This window comes from Chinchilla lanigera, unplaced genomic scaffold, assembly GCF_000276665.1.
Source record: "Chinchilla lanigera isolate Chin_1 unplaced genomic scaffold, ChiLan1.0 scaffold00044, whole genome shotgun sequence".
In the NCBI taxonomy this organism is placed as follows: domain Eukaryota; kingdom Metazoa; phylum Chordata; class Mammalia; order Rodentia; family Chinchillidae; genus Chinchilla; species Chinchilla lanigera.
This window is the reverse complement of record NW_004955445.1, coordinates 12,254,488-12,271,074: the sequence shown is the minus strand read 5'-3', so window position 1 is coordinate 12,271,074 and position 16,587 is coordinate 12,254,488. Positions and strand designations below refer to the sequence as shown.

The following is a 16,587-nucleotide window of genomic DNA, read 5'->3' as shown; positions in this document are numbered from 1 at the left end:
CCTCAGAAATGCTTTCTCTAACACACTCTTGGTTACCTAATCACGTCTGGACATCTGCTTTTTAGGGGCCTGAAGTTAATCCATGCTTCTGATTTGAGTGGTTCAGGAAATGATAGGAAAGGAGTGAGGAGAAGTGGAAGATGAAACAAAGAAAGGGTACTTTTCCTTTACCCTAATAGATACTAACATCAAATGAGAATTGGAATTAGTTTTCACTAGAAATATTAAATAATACATACCAACTATGTAAGTGACAATGTTCATTATGTCCTAAAAATTTATCTCTTGTGATTATTGTATGCAATTATTATAACATTATTAGATAGCAATTGCAAACATTCTAGAGAATAAGTAGGTTTTTTGTTTGTTTTTGTTTTTTCTCCAGTGCCGGGAACCGAACTCACGACCTTGTGCTTGCCAGGCAGGTGCTTTGCCGCTGAGCTAAATCCCCAGCCCAGAGAATAAGTAGTTTTTGAACTACATCATTTGTTTATATTTGTCAGACAAAATTTTTGAAGACCACTATAACAGACCTCTGCTGCTGTTGTGGTCCTCAAGCAAGATGGAGGCACAGAGTTATAAAGTGAAGAAATCGAAGGCAAAATGATGGGTCTCCAACTATGTGAAAAGTTCTGCCAGGTCATCATGGCAGTGATCCAGCATGGCATAGGTCCAAAACAGCAACGTGTCACTCCAAGGCTGACTTCTGTTTGCTCTTCTCCCAGTCTAACCTCAACTTCCTGTTTCCTTTTCACGTACATGCCAACAACTCCCCAGTCAGCTCTTAATACGTCACCTTAACCGCCCATGGAAACTCCACCCCCAGCTCAGTCCAATAAATACACGATTCCCCTGCCTCTTCCTCAGAGGGTTCTTGCATTCTCTTGCAGCCCTCCTGCGCCTGCAATAAAGGCTTTCTTTTTACCTCTCTCTTGTCTCTCATTTGCACCAAAAAACCTTACACAAAAACAATTTCATTATTAGGCAAGTTGCTAAGGCTCAGAGTCATAGTAGTTTGGCTGAACCACAGATGAAATTCTTCTTTATCAAGTTGCATCCATTTACCTACAAACACCTCAAGTTTATCTTTCTTTATGGCACCACAATACTCCATTGTGTATAAATATTGCATTTTCCTTATCCATTCATCTCTTGATGGACATATATGCAGTTTCTAAGATCTAGCTGTTATAAATTGTGCTGCTATAAACATGGCTATGCATGTACCCCAGTAACATGGTGATTTTAACTCTCTTGGGAAGATACCTAGCAGGGAGATAGCTGGGTCAAATGGAATTTCTCCTTTTAGTTTTTTGAGGAAACTCCACACTGATTTCTATAGTGGTTGTACTAGTTTACATACTTAAAGACATAATGTTAAGTGAAATAAGTCAGGCACACAAGCTGAAACATGGTATGGTTTCTCTTATATGAGAAATACTATACATGTAGGCTATACTAAAAAGAGGAACTTTTTTATTTTATGAAAAAAATATATACACAAATAAAGAACAAAATAGAAGAGAGATAAATAGGAAGTAGGGAGAAGTTCAATACTTTCCCAGAATAGTCTGTTGTTTTAAAAAATATTTCAATATATACTGCTAATTTTTTACATTTATATTGAGAGTTTATCTTTGTTAGTTAAAAAGAAAGCCTGTTATTGTTTATTCTTTGTAAACATCCTTTTGGCTTATGTCTTATACTGAGTAACTGCTTTGAAGATATTGTATACAATGTAATAACATGGAACAAAATTGTTATTCTCCTATTATTTGTTTATGAAATATTTTTGTCATAAAAGAAAGAGAAAAAATTTCTCTTCCTAATTTATTATAGCTGACATCGTAGGACATAAATTACCCTGGGCTTTAGTTATGTCCTGCTCCATTTCCAATCCAAAGTTTCAAATCTAGCTCTAGATCCACAGGTGGAAAGACCACTGGCACCAGTACCAGAGAAACCAGCAAAAATAACTTGCTCCTCCTTCCCAGGAGAACATGTTTGCTTTCCATAAGGTCCAAACATAAAAATTTTATTCTGCAGTGTCTCTTAAATCTGACCTATGGAGAATCTGGACGTCAGGAGATACTGTAAAAGGAACTCTATCACAAAATTATAAGTGCAAAGATGAATAAAATCTAATGTAAAACAGTAACTCCATATATTTTATATATCCTAAAGAATCACTCAAGAGGGTTTGTGATGATGTGAGGAGTGGGAAGGAGAGAAAGAGAGAGAGACAGACTGAGAGATTTAGAAGTCTTATAGATTCTCATGTAATTTTAAATAACAGTGTGACATGGTTTGAATATTGTCTGAGTCTGTCCCCCGAGGGTTTATGTGTTGGTAGTTTGATTTCCAGTGTGTCCATATTGAGAGATGATAGATTTGTAGGAGGTTGGGGCTTGTGGAAGATAATTAGGTTTGGGGAAGCAACACCTTTAGAAGTGATCAATGCAGGTATTGTGAGACTTAGCGAATTCCCCTTCTACTTTCATGTCATCTTTTTTAGATTTCTACATACTAATATAGGGACAACATGCAATACTTGTATTTATGAGTTTGGCTTATTTTGCTTAATAATGATTTCCATTCTACCCATTTTCCTGAAAATGACAAAATTTCATTCTTTTTTATAATGAATTGTGCAGATCATGTTTTCTTTATCCACTCACCTGCTGAAAATAGGTTGTTAAAAGGGAGCTTGGTGCTTCCCTTGAATCTTTATTCTGCATTAACCACTCTCCACGCTCATGTGTTCTCACCGCTGTGCCATTTGCCACAAGCTGAGCAGACGTGGGCATGCTCCTGAACCTCTAGAACTATGAGTTAAATACAACATTTTTCTTTTTTCTTTTTTTGTCTTTTTGAGATAGGGTCTCGCTATGCAGTTCAGGCTGGCCTTGAGCTCACTTTGTAGCCCAGGCTAGTCTCGAATTCTCAATGATCCTCCTGCCTCAGCCTCCTGAGTGCTAGGATTACAGGCGTGTGCCACCATGCCCAGCCAACAACTTTTTTCTTTAGAAAGTATTTAACCTCAAGTAGTTTGTTATAGCAACAGAAAATGGGCTCATACACAGGGCTTTATTTCTTTGTTTTCACATTAATATTTATTTAACTTGAATGCATTTAATTCTTGATAACAGGAAAGGCCTGGGAGGAGCAGGGAAGAATTGGGGTCCAGTTTTCCAAGTCTGTGCCTATAGCATTAGTGTCTTCTCGGGCCTGGTTAAGAAGTTTCCGCCTAAGTGGAGAAAAATCAGAGATATGAGAATGTACACACCATGCTGGGGACATAGTTTTCATCCCTAGGCCTCCCAAGGGTACTGAGATGTACTGCCAAGGTATTAGGGACTGAACGTCAGGAATTCTAGGCAAGCCAGACTAAGGAATCATGATCTCATAATCCCTTTCCTCACAATTTAACTGTGAAGTGGAAAATGCTTCTTTATTGCAAATTATAAAAAAAATGCAATTGAAAAAAATTGTAATAAAAAATCAATAACACTGAGGACCATAGAGCCAATCTTGTCCAAATGTCCCTTTCATACAGAGGAAAAGCATGATATTCAGTCCACTAAATGAATGGTGCTTTTTGTGAGGAAAATGACTTATTGGGTTTTCTTCCTTTCTGCTGAGCATCAAATCTCTGAGTACCTCAATTTATTTATTTTTTGTGTTATTTAATTTTAGGTTCCGTTTAAAATTAGTGCCTATTAATTTAAAAACTACTGGGTTTCACTGTGTATATTTTGATCATATCTATTTCCTTTATTCTGTCTCTCCTTCTTATTAACAACTTCTTGTCTAACAGTAGCCTTCTACTTTGATTTTTTTTGTTTTGTTTTGTTTTGTTTTTCTTCCGGTACAGGGAATTGAACTCACAACCTTGCACTTGCCAGGCAGGCACTGTGCTGCTGAGCTAAATCCCCAGCCTTTTTCCTTCTACTTTCATGTCATCTTTTTTAGATTCCTACATATTAATGTAGGGACGACATGTAATACTTGTGTTTCTGAGTTTGGCTTGTTTTGCTTAATATGATGATTTCCAATTCTACCCATTTTCCTGCAGATGACAAAAATTTCACTTTTTATAATGAATTGGGCAGATCACGTTTTCTTTATCCACTCATCTGCTGATTGCCAACCAAACTGGTACTATATCTTAGTTACTGTGAACTATGTTGCAATACCCATGGGCATGCAGGTATTGCTACAGTATGCTGACTACAGTCCCTCTGGGTGTCTACCAAGGAGTGGTATGGCCAGATTAAACATTAGGTTTATTTTTAGTTTTTTTTGAGAAAACTCTATACTGCTTTCCACAGTAGGTATACTAATTTACATTCCCACCAGTAGCCTAGAATTGTTCCTTTCTCACAGCACTTATCATTTTTTGTATTCTTGATGATAGCCACTCTGACTGAGGTGAGGTGGAATCTCAGTGTAGTTTTGATTTGGATTTCCCTAGTGACTAAATTGTTGAATTTTTTTCCTTCTTATACTTATTGGCCATTTGTACTTCTTCTTTGGAGGCATGTCTGTTCAGTTCACTTGCACATTTATTAATAAAGCTATTGAATTTTTTGATGTTAAGTTTTTTGAGTTCTTTATATATCTTAGATATTATTCCTCTGTCAGAGGTGTAGGTGGCAAAGATTATCTCCCATTCTGTAGACTGTCCTTTTACTCTGTTGGTTGTTTCCTTTGATGTGCAGATACTTTTAAATTTGATGTAGTCATATTTGTTGATTCTTACTGTTGGAGTGCTATTGGAGTGCTACTCAGGAAGTTTTTGTACCTATCACTTCAAGTGTTTTCCTTATTTATTTATTTATTTAACCAATTTCAGTATCATTTTTTCTGGTTGTCCTGTCTCAGCCTCCCAGAGTGGTGAGATTACAGGTGTGCACCACCAACCTAGCTCAAAGTTTCATACGTTATACTTAGGTCTTTGGTTTAGTTTGAATTGGTTTTTGTACAGGGTGAGAGACAGGGATCTAGTTTTAATCTACAAGGGGATATCACGTCTTCCTAGGACCATTTGTTAAAGAGGCTGTCTTTTCTTCAATATATATTTTGGGGGTCCTTCGTCAAGAACCAGATGTAGTTAGGTGGGTTTGTGTCTGTGTCCTCTGTTTTGTTCCAGTGGTCTATGTCTCTAGTTTTGTGTCAGTACCATGCTGGTTTTGTTACTCTGGCTTTTTAGTATAATTTGAAATCTGGTATTGTGGTGATTTCATCCTTGTTTTTTAGTTTAGGATTGCTTTGGCTATTCTGTGTCTTTTGTGTTTCTGTGTGAATTTTAGGATTTTTTTTTTTTCTAATTCTTTGAAGAATGCCATTGGAATTTTGAAGGGGAGTACACTGAATTTGTAGATTGCTTTTGCTAAGATGGCCATTTTAACATTATTAATTCTGCTAATCCAGGCACAAGGGAAGGTGCATCTATCTATTCATCTTCTAATGTCTTAAATTTCTTTCTTCAGTGCTCTGTAATTTTATCGTAGAGGTTTTTTACTTCTTTGGTTAGGTTGATCTCTGGGTTTTGTTTTTTTTTTTTTAAAGCTACTGTGAATGGGATTCTTTTCCTGATGTCTTTCTGAGCTAATTCATTACTGATATATAGAAAAGCTACTGAGTTTTAAATGTTGACTGAAAGCTCAGACTGCTGTGACTTTTAGAGGTACAAACACTTCTTGTCTTCCTCTAAGATAGATAGTTTGAGAGAAAGTTCCTGGCAGTAGAGACCAGCAGATCTGGGGCTTCTCACCTCAATCCAGAGACAAGGACGGTTCCATACACTGATGTCTGCAGTTGTAGTAGCAACACTTCTTGTTCCCCTTGCAACTTCGATCAGTCAGGCATCCAGGGAATCCACTGAAAATACACTCAAGATAAAACTCCGGGCAATATCCAGGTTTCCATTTAGCTGAAGGAAAAGAAAACAAAAAAGCCACACAGTCACTGATCAGGTGCTTTCGGGCTTCAGCACCAGCTCTTCCCATGGGCTCTTCAGAGGAAATGCTTCCCGACCGCAAACCCACCCTGGGCCACCAAGCCTTACTTCCATTCTTCCGTATCCCAGGCTGGGCCATGTGGAGGCAAAGTAGGATGGTCAAGGCCAGCAGGGAGAGGCTGGTCAGCTTCATAGCGTCAGGAAAATGGGTGCCTGAACTGTAGCTGGAATCTGTTTGTCAGCTGGGTGGCGGACCACCAGCAGGAGGAGCTGCGGTTACCAGGCAGGAGGTCAGCTCCACCAGTAAATTCTAGATGTTTCCTTCACCTGGGGGAAAGAGGAACAGTGAAATGACCTCTGGGGTGTAACTGCTGAGAGACTGTATGGATGGTCCTTTAGGGTGCCGCAGGGCTGAGCTGGCCTGTCATACATCTTGCTTTTTATAGAAGATTTTGAGACAGGAAGGAATTGTTTTCCGAGACCATTGTCATTACTCTCCACCCCTTTATTCTCTCTGCCTGTCTAAAGAAATTGCAGCCGCACCTCAGCAACTGAGCTTACTTTTAACACATTATTAAAAAAGCCCCCATACCACTGCAAAGACAAAGCAAAATATGCAGTGTGCTTTCTAGTCATATGAATAATGCCAATTCATTGTGAGCCATGGGACTTACCTGTATAATTAACATTTCATTCCTTAATTTCTTCCTGAATATGTAAAAACTTAATATTTATTTATTTCTTTATTTGTACTGGGAATTGAACTCAAGACCTTGCATTTGCCAGGCAGGCGCTTGTGCCGCTGAACCACATCCCCGGCTAAAATTTAATTTTTATTAAGTCAAAAGTCCAAGTTCATGTCATTTTGAAATATGAACCCTGGGAGAGATAGTTAATGAGGCTTTGTCTGTACTTCTGTAAAAAGCGTGTTGTTCCTGTTTGCTCAGTTGCTAAGATCATCACTGTGTAATTGACTGTTAAAAAAAAAAAAAGCTGCATGCAGTGGCACATGTCTATAATCCCAGCAGTCTGGAAATCTGAGGCAGGAGGATCACAAGTTTTAGCCCATCCTGGGCTATTTAGCGTCCTAGATGCTGTGTGAAAATAAAAATTAAAAAGGGCTGGAGATATAGTTCAGTGTGAAGGCTCTGGGCTCAATTCCTACTACTGCAAAAACAAAAACAACCCCTCCAAACAAAACCAAAAACATAGGAACAAGCGGAAAACAGCCTTGGGAATGCCTCCAGCATAAATAGAACCTGCTGTGGGAGGCCACCTGTGAACTCTTTCCGTTCTTTCTAGTACAGCTGCTGGCTACCTTTTAACTTTGTATCTTTTGTTGTGCATTTGTGCCTCCCTTCTGGGTTGGCCTGTCCTTGTTGAATTGTAGTTCACATTCAGAACAAAAATTCTTTCTACTCAGTGATCATGCCACTTTTATTTTCAAGACTTTTGTTTGCAACACTCACACTGACAGACCTTTCTGTTTTCAACAACAGTTTGATATTCACTGTAAATTTATGATATGAAAATATGACAAAATGATTAAATAAAAAACTCTATTTAAATCTTGATATAAACATAAGCATAAAAGTTTACCCAGTGAATTTTGTCATAGATAAACATAGGGATAGGTAGTGAATAAGTTGGTGTTTCTTTCAACAATGTATATAGCTCATTTAACATCACAAATTAAGTCTGGAGACTACTTCTTATAAGGCTCGAATTGGACTGACTCTCCCAGCACTCAACCCGCTTGTCAGCAGAAGCACTGGTCTCAGCAGGGACTCACCTCAGCACCAAGGTTGTCATCGGCAAACACAGGATGTAGTACAAGGGATAAGACAGAAGGAATCTTGCAGGTCCCTGGACATCTGGACACACTGTTTTACACTGGACACCTCAAGGACAGCCCACTGAGGTGTAAGACAGCCAGAGAACTTTGACCACTGATATGCATTAACATTTTCCTGCCTAATGTCCCTTGCCTTCTTTCAATACCTATAAAAAAGACCTACTTCTCTTTGTTCCCTACAGAGGGTCCCTTCACTCTCTGTCTGCCTGCACCCAGGCACAATAAATTGCATGCCATGCTTCCTTTATACAAGCCTGGTGGTCTCACCTGGTTTCTACCTCTCACTGTTCCTTATATCTGGTGCTGAGACCTGGGAGGGAGGCAAGCTTTCTGGGGCAGTGAGAGGCTTTAAGCTCTCTTGAACCTCCACCCCAGCAGAGACTGCCTGGAAAGATCCTCAGACCTTGATCCCTACAGCTTCTGCCACTTCTGCCATGCCAGGTCTCGCTGGGCATTTCAGGTCACGTAAGTCCCCTAGTCTCTCTCTCTCCCTCTTTCTTCCTGCCTGCCTGCCTTTTATTCTCCCCCATAAAGTCAGAGAGGCTTGTCCTGCTTTTTGTGCTCTTTAAACTCTAGCACTGGTCTCAAAAAACACTCCAAGAAGGGCTGCTTCCTTTTAGCATCTGAGCAATCACAAAGAGGTTTGCCTTGCTCACTTGCTCACGTTTCATGGCTTTGGGTCCCAATTGGAGACATCCACCGGAAGACTCAACTGCTCTCCCACACCTCTCTGTACTCCAGTGGGGAACCGTCCATCTGCCCCGCTAGCCTGCCTCCTGCATAATCTCCTCCTTCTCCACCTCTCTCCTGATCTGAAGCCCATGTGGCTGATCTTTTTCTGTAACATGGCATGGCCAACCTGCCCGCTAGACAATGGCTCTCAGTGACTAGAGCACAATACTTTTGATTTTTCCATTTTGCAAAATAAAGAATGAATAGGAGATAAGAGTTCACTTTTATTGCTTGATTGCTGAAGTAGGTAATCGTAATTGTCATTCTTGTTTGCTACTGTTGGTGCCTTTTGTAAATCACTTTATGATGTTTTGTTAAAGGGATGTTTTAGTCTTGTGGACAAGGTCTGGTATTCATTCCACTTTTACATATGTTACATCTAGACTTACTTGAACTGTTTGACTTGTGACTGCTGTGGTTTTTAACCTTATCTTAGCACTACAGAGAAGTAACCTTAAAGTGCCACCTAGTGGACTTCGATAAAATTCTGTAAAATGGGTCTTTTTATAAAATCTCATCTGTATTCAGCTCAGTTTTTATTTGTCCCTTATAGAATACTAAAACCAAACAGTGGTTACCCTACCAGCTAGTAATTGCCTTTAGGGCAGCTGCCACTCTCACAGCAGAGGACAGATTTTTCCATCACCCACAGTGAGTCCCCATTGACACCAACGGCCAATGGGAATGCTGACCAGATGGGCAAGTGGATTCCTTTCAGAAGGGCTGGGGATATAGCTGAGCGACACAAGCGCCTGCCTGGCAAGCACAAGGTCCTGAGTTCGATTCCCAGAACCAAAAAAAAAGTGAAAAAAAAAGACAGATCTCTGATTGTGCAGAACTAGTGAGAACTGAGGGGTCATGGCGGAGGCAGCCCTCCAGCCGATACCCTTGGAAGCTAGTTCTCCAGGGGGTAATTAGTAGACAGGCTCCACTTACCTATTGTTTCCACTTGCACTCCCCAAGGAAGGTGAAAGGCAACTTTCAGTGATCACCAGGTGGCCTCTGTCTCAGAGTGACCTGAAACGATGCTATCAGAGCCCTTTCTTAAGCCTCCATCAAGGGTCGAGCTACAGGTCTGGACTTTTCTCCCACTACTAATAAATTAGAAACCCTAATTTTTTCCTCCTCCTTTTCCTTCCTTAGGCACCCCCTCCGCTTCCCTCCCAGGCCGAATCCTTCCTGACTTTTCCCTCGTCTGACTCCCTCCCACCACTGCCATTTGCCTTGAGACACGCCCCCAGGGGCCCTGCTGGGAGCTCCTGTGTGCCAGCTACACCGACCCGGGCCAGGCCGGGGGCCCACACTGCCAAAGGCCCGAGCCCAACATGACCAGCCTGCCCGGCCCTGAGCCCGCTCGCCACCCTCCTCACAGTCCTGACAACACCGCACAGCGGGCACACGAGTCGCCATAGAAGTCAAGATCCAACAGCTGCGCGTATACACAGCGCCTGCACCCGCGGCCCTCGCTCCGGTGCCTAGCAGCTGCCCACAGTGCCCGCGAACACAGCTCGCAGTCCGCGTTCCTGAGCCCAGCCCGGGTAAGAAAAACATGAGCCTGCATGGCACAGGACCCCGAGTGCGGCGGAACACACCCCTCGCTGCCCCGCCGGGGCGTCCCAGGCCATGGCAACCCCTCTTCCTGGTGCCGGCCTGCGCCGCGCCACCTCTTCCCTCTCAGCTGCTGCCACACTGGCTGCCCGCTGCCCCCCTCCCCTAGCGAACTGATCCTCGCCCAGCCTGCACCCACCAAGCCAAGGCTCAGGCCACCTGCTGCTCCTTTAACCTTGCTCACACTCTCACACGCTCTCCCACCTCCCACTCGCTCTCCCACCTCCCACTCGCTCTCCCAACGGCCGCTGGGCACTTTGCCACACGTCCAGCCCCAACTGCTGCCCCCTTGTCCTCCTGTTCGTCTCGGTCAGACTTCTTCCGGGTCAGCCAGTACCTGATTTCTTTCTCTTCAGACTCTTAAAACCCCAGTGTTTCTCCCACTGGCCAAAAGTGAACTCCACATCCTTGATTAAAAACGGCCTTCCCTCTAAGAGGTTAAATTATAACGCTTACAACTGTTTGCCTTTAACGGGGGACAATCACGATCAAAAATAATTTACACTTGTGTTCTACATCTGCTAACTAAAACTGATATCACTAATCTTCTCTTCTGGGTATTCAGCAACTAAAGTTTAGAGGTCAAAACTAGAGACATAACTGGGCTGAGAGAACAGCCAATATTTGTCCTGCCCTCCAAGGTCAGCAGAGACCCAGGACGTGAGAGAAACTTTTCTACAGGATCATAAACTCCTAAGCAAGGAGATTGGTGGACCCCAGAAGACAGAAACCAACAAAGATATGCAGTGTGCCTAAGCAAAGTCACCAACGAAAAGGTCTGTGAAGCAAAACTGTGACACACACTGGCAGTGGACAGTGACAGAGGATCTGAGAGCTCTGTACCTGGTTCCAAGAGTAATACTTTAAGAGGCTAACTTGGCCTTGGTAGACAGTGAAAAGTCAATTTTAATTAATACAGGTCTCATTTTAACTTGGTCTTGAACACCCAGCAGAAAAATATCATCAAAAAATATAAACTTTTGTTATCTGTTTATATGCCCTCCAAAATAGCAGTTATTCACTGTAAAAGACACCATGACTGATTCCTTTCCCTCCTAAATTAAATTATATATATATACACATATGGCAAGCTGTCCTCCAAAATTAGATGACATTAGATACTATAACAAGAGTGCAAGAAAATACTTCTGCCATTATAAAAGCTGAATGCTGTGTATACATTCTTGATCCTTTTAATATCTCTATGGCTATTCAAGATATTAGATGACATGTTAGGGCCATATCAGATTCTAAAATTCCCTAGACCTTCTCCTTCTCCTCCTCCTTATTGAAGGCTATTCCTGGGTCTTGCTAGTGAAATATTTGTTGGTTATATTCATAACAGTCTTGTTGATTTTGTTGATTTTATTGTTTGGCCCATGCATACTTCACTATGCTTTGGCCTTGTCTATACTACCACTGCAGCCGGAGACGTATCAGCTAAAATCCAGGCCTCAAGATAAACAACAACAACACAAGGCTTATATATCCCCACGAGATGAGATAAACGATAACACCTGGTCTAATAAAGTCTAGAAAAACATCAGTCACCTCAATGGACAACAAAGACCCCTAGCTCATCACCTACCTCAAAAGTTCTTTAATCTCTCCATGCCCACTCAGTATATGACTTACTTCCCATTAAATCAGTATTACCTAAACAATTCATGCGACCCCTTCTGTCAGTTCAGCCTTTCTCTTCTTTCCTTCTCCAGCCTCACCCAAAGCTCCCATTACCTCCCCAGAGCTGAATCCTAGTGTCTAGAATACCTCCTCCCCTTCTGTGGCTCTCAGTAAAACACCTCGTGCCATTCCATTACAGCCAGATCACCCTATCCCTCCTAGCACCAACACCCAGTCTCTGATCAGGTTCTGAGGGGACTAAAGTCAATTATCTCTCACCTGTTCCAACACAGTCTTCTGGTCCCTATCAACTCCACATAACACTCACATCCTCCCTGTTCAAAAGACTGATGGCACATACACATTGGTCCAGGACCTCTGAGCTATCAACCAGAGAGTCCTTCCTATCCATCCTGTACTGCCCAACCCATTTATCCTTTTATCTTCTATCCCCCATCTACTACCCATTAACACTAGATTTGAAAGATACCTTCTTTACTATTCCCTTACATGCCTCCACACAACCTTGCTTAGCCTTTACTTCCATCAGGCCCTCGCCCTTGATTTACTCTCCTTTCTGCCTGTCCGTCTCCCACTGCATACAATATGTAAACAATCTCCTTCTCTACAGCCCCTCTTACAAATCCTTCAGATGGGCCTCATTAGCAGGGCTGTTGATCTGTATAACCCTTAGCAAGACCATTGGTCTGTATAACCCTCCTTCTCTTGTTCTGGTCCTGTCTTTTCAGACTCCTGTTCCAGTTCTTACAAAACTGTATCCAAACAATCACTGAGTAACAGCTGTTGCTCTTCCCCTCCCCCTGATAGGAAGCAGGTCCCCATAGGTTGCACTTAGCCCGTGTGCCACACAGGAAGCAGCCATGAGAACTGGTACCCATTTTCCTTTTTCTTCTTTTTCCTTTTTGTTTATATTAACAACAACAACAACAAAATGTAAGGTTCGGATTGTACTAACTCTCCCAGCACCCAACCTGTTTGCTAGCAGAGGCACTGTTCTCAGTGGAGTCCTCAGCCCTAAGGCTGTCTTTGGCAAGCACAAGATGTGGTAAAAGAGATAAGATAGGAGAAGGAAACTCGCCATCCCCGGACATCTGGAGATATTAAAATTTTATACCTCACGCCTCAAAAACTCTGCCCACTGGGGTGCAAAACAGAATGCTTTGACCACTGCTATTTACTAACATCTTCCCACCAAATGTCCCTTACCTTCTTTTAATCCTTATTAAAAAGGCCCACAGTCTCTCTGTTCCTTACAGACAGCCTTTTTGCCCTCTGTCTGCCTGCACCCAGGCACAATAAATTTCACACCATGCTGCCTTTTACATAAGCTTGGTGGTCCCGGCTGGTCTCTGCCTCTCACTCTTCCTCATACTTCTTATTAATAGAATATGGGGGGGATTATCTCCATATCAGCTGTATAGTATGTGAAAAACCACTTGTCTATCCATGATAAATGTGAAAATAATGATCCAGGATAAGAAATTCAATTATTCAATGTATTTACTTATTTATTTGGTCTTTTTGAGACAGGGTCTCACTACACAGTTCAGGCTGGCCTTGAGCTCACTTTGTAGCCTAGGCTGGCCTGGAACTTGCAGTGATCCTCCTGCTTCAGCCTCCTGAGTGCTGGGATTGCAGGCATGAGCCACCACACCTGGCCTCAATTATTTAACTTAATCGTATATCTCTACAGAAAACCCTAAAAGCAAGGAAGCAGTTTCAGAATAATGAAGGGGATTAAAATTTGATCCTCAGTCAAAGCCATGAGAACAGTAACAGTTCTTGTGAAAAACAACCATTTCAGAATTCTGGAACTAAAAACTTTGCAACAATCTATGAGTATTACTGAAGAAAAAAAAAAGAGTGAATCTTGGGAAGAAGAGAGAGTATTGAGGTTATTTACTTGTGCAACTGTGTGGTGGCCTTGAACGTCAAATATCTTACACTGCGATAATCCTAAAAATCAGAAACCTAGCAACCACTCCAGAAAGGAAGGATTTCCTCCTTTTGTGCCTGAAATTTCCATCCCCAGAAAATTGTCATTATTTCAACTGTGTGACAGCTCCCCAAACAAGTTTCTCCATAAGACTGTGTTTATTTCATGCAACTCAGACCTTGCTCTGGACAACATTAACCATGGGGCACTTTTGTGATATCATAGCTACTTCAGACTGTGAGAGCAACTGGAGCTCATAAGAAAAAAGTGTGGGGAATGAAATGCCCATTTTATTTTTAATGTAGATTATCTTAGTGGGAAAAGAGAAGGCCACATGCATGAATAAGATTGGACATTTGTCCATTACTGTGTACGTGTTAAGGAAAGAATGAAGAAGACTGTGATAGCTTATATTTCTGGCTGAATTTCAGGCTGCATTCCAGCAGAAAGTAAAGGTGAATGTAGAATTGTAAATAGCCTGCTGGACCATTGAACATGTGCCAGAAAACATACACACACACACACACATACACACACGCACACCCTTGAAAAGTCGTGTTTGACATATTCTTAGTGTTTGACATATTCATTGACCTATCATTAGCTGACCATTAAGCTAATGAACAGAGACTTTTTATATACGTGAGAAATAATGCAGGCTTTAACAAATGAGTCCAGGAAAGTTACTAAACAAATGATCAACAACAAAACAATACAAAGTACAAACTCCAGGGAGAGAAACTGCTTTCCAGTTTCACTGAAAATGCTATGACATATGCAAAACAAAACAAAACAAAAACCAAAAAAAAAAAAAAAAAAAAAAAACCCACCAGAAACATTTCCTTGACCCATGGATAGAAGGGAAAAAATGGAGAGAAATGACCCTCAATGCACACTAGACAGTGTACTACTAGAGAAAGAGCCTTATAGTCAGTATTATAAGTATATGCAAAGAAGAAAAGAATACTATAGACAAAATACTAAAGGAAAAGAGGAGGGCAGAACATGATCGTAGAGTAGGGCTCTGTAGTGATTTTCCCCTATTGAAATATCAGTTTGAACAATTCTCCACACATGAGAATTCCTTCATAAGAGCTAAGGAAATTTATGTGAGAGATCACAGAAACTGGCATAACATACTAATTAAAGATCTATTAAAGCAGGTGGGAAAGATAGTTTTACATTGCTTGCTACTCTAGCTGGCATAGCATGAAGAGAGATACCACCTGATACAGGGAGACAGAGGGAAATAACCATGTGAGCTTGCCTGTGACCTCAGTACTAGTCTTATCACAGTAAAATTCAGCACTGTACAGACTTTCAGGGATAGACTCCAGGTCAGTAGCTGTGGCTTGAATCTGTAGACACACTTCAGTGCCAGATGGGAACATAGAGCCCCTGCCAAGTGGACTTGAGTTTTAGGTGATATCACCATTGCCAGACTGCAGTAGCCTTGGGTTTGACAAACCTCAGCAACAGATAAGCCTCAGCAGCTTAGGTCTTTTTTCCCTGCCCCCGTGCTGTGTCTATCTTCATAGTCACAGTATTCCAATATGGTCCTATGGCAGCTCCAAAGGCCATGGATTCCAGCCTACGGTGTATGGACTGTGGCAGTCATATATTTAAGGTGTCCCCTAGCACCACAAGGGCTGCAGTAGTCATGGGCTTAAGGATCATCTTAGATGACCTATATAGAATTCCTGACAAGTTTGGCACTGAAGGATGTTCTCAGACAAAGCCAGACTTCAAAGACTGGAATAAATACCTACTTCTTTAATTGAACACACAAATGAAGGAGTATCAACAATTAAGGAAACATGGCATTGCCAACTGGACAAAATAAAATGCCAGAGATTAAGTATAAATATATGGAATAAACTCCTTAAGTATTCAAAATAGCTGTTTTAAAGAAGCTAAGTGAACTTTAAGAAAATGCAGAGAAACAATTGAAATTTATCAGTGAGTTTAACAACAGATTGAAAAAATAACTTAAAAAAATCAAAATGAAATCCTGGAGATGAATAATACGTGAGTAAAATTTTTAAATGCAGTGGAGACCATGAACAAGAGAATTGATCAAGCAGAAGAAATAATCTATGAACTCAGAGAAAGGTGATTTGAAAATATATAGTCATAGTAATAAAAGAATAGAAAGGAAAGAAGAAAGCTCATGAGATTTATGGGACAACATGAAAAATGTACAAGTATGAGTTGTTGGCATTCAAGAAGGGGCAGAGGAAAAGTGGTAGAAATGTATTTAAAGAAATAATATCAGGAAACTTTCTCAACCTGGATGAATATGTAGATATGCATGTATAGAAAGATCAAAGATCTTCAGTCAGATTCAATCCAAGTAAGATTACCTCCTGTCATCCTACAACCAAAATTTCCAAGATTGAAGACAGAATCCCAAAGCAGCAAGAGAACAGAAACAATGTATAAAGAAGTTTTAATATGCTTGCAGCAGACTTACCAGGAGAAATCTTCTAGGTTTAGAGAGAATTTGATGCCATATTCAAGGTAATTAAGAAAAAAAAAATCCCTGCAAACGAAGAATACTCACTCAACAAAACTGTTCTTGTGAAAGGAAAGGGCAGATAAAGACTTCCTACACAAACAAAAGCTGAGGGAGATCATCATCACCAGACCTGTTTTACAAGAAATGCTAAAAGGAATTCCTCAAGCTGAAAGAAAAGAAAGGTAATGAGTAACTTGAGAGTATCTAGGAGTATAAAACTCATAGGTAAAAGTACATATAAGATCAAATGTAGAGTAATAATGTAATAGTGGTACATAAATTACTTACATCTTTAATATGAATTTTGAAAGATAAAATGGGTAAGAATGATG

General features: G+C 41.0%; 1 long non-coding RNA gene across 1 annotated transcript; it reads right to left on the bottom strand.

Moving 5' to 3' along the window:
* Window positions 1-6,159: 6,159 nt before the first annotated feature.
* LOC102010644 lies at window positions 6,160-10,469 on the bottom strand. Its single transcript, XR_001235639.1, has 3 exons — window positions 10,297-10,469; window positions 9,486-9,577; window positions 6,160-6,289 (listed from the first exon to the last, which is right to left on the bottom strand). It is a non-coding gene; the product is annotated as an uncharacterized LOC102010644 (long non-coding RNA).
* Between the last annotated feature and the right edge of the window lie 6,118 nt (window positions 10,470-16,587).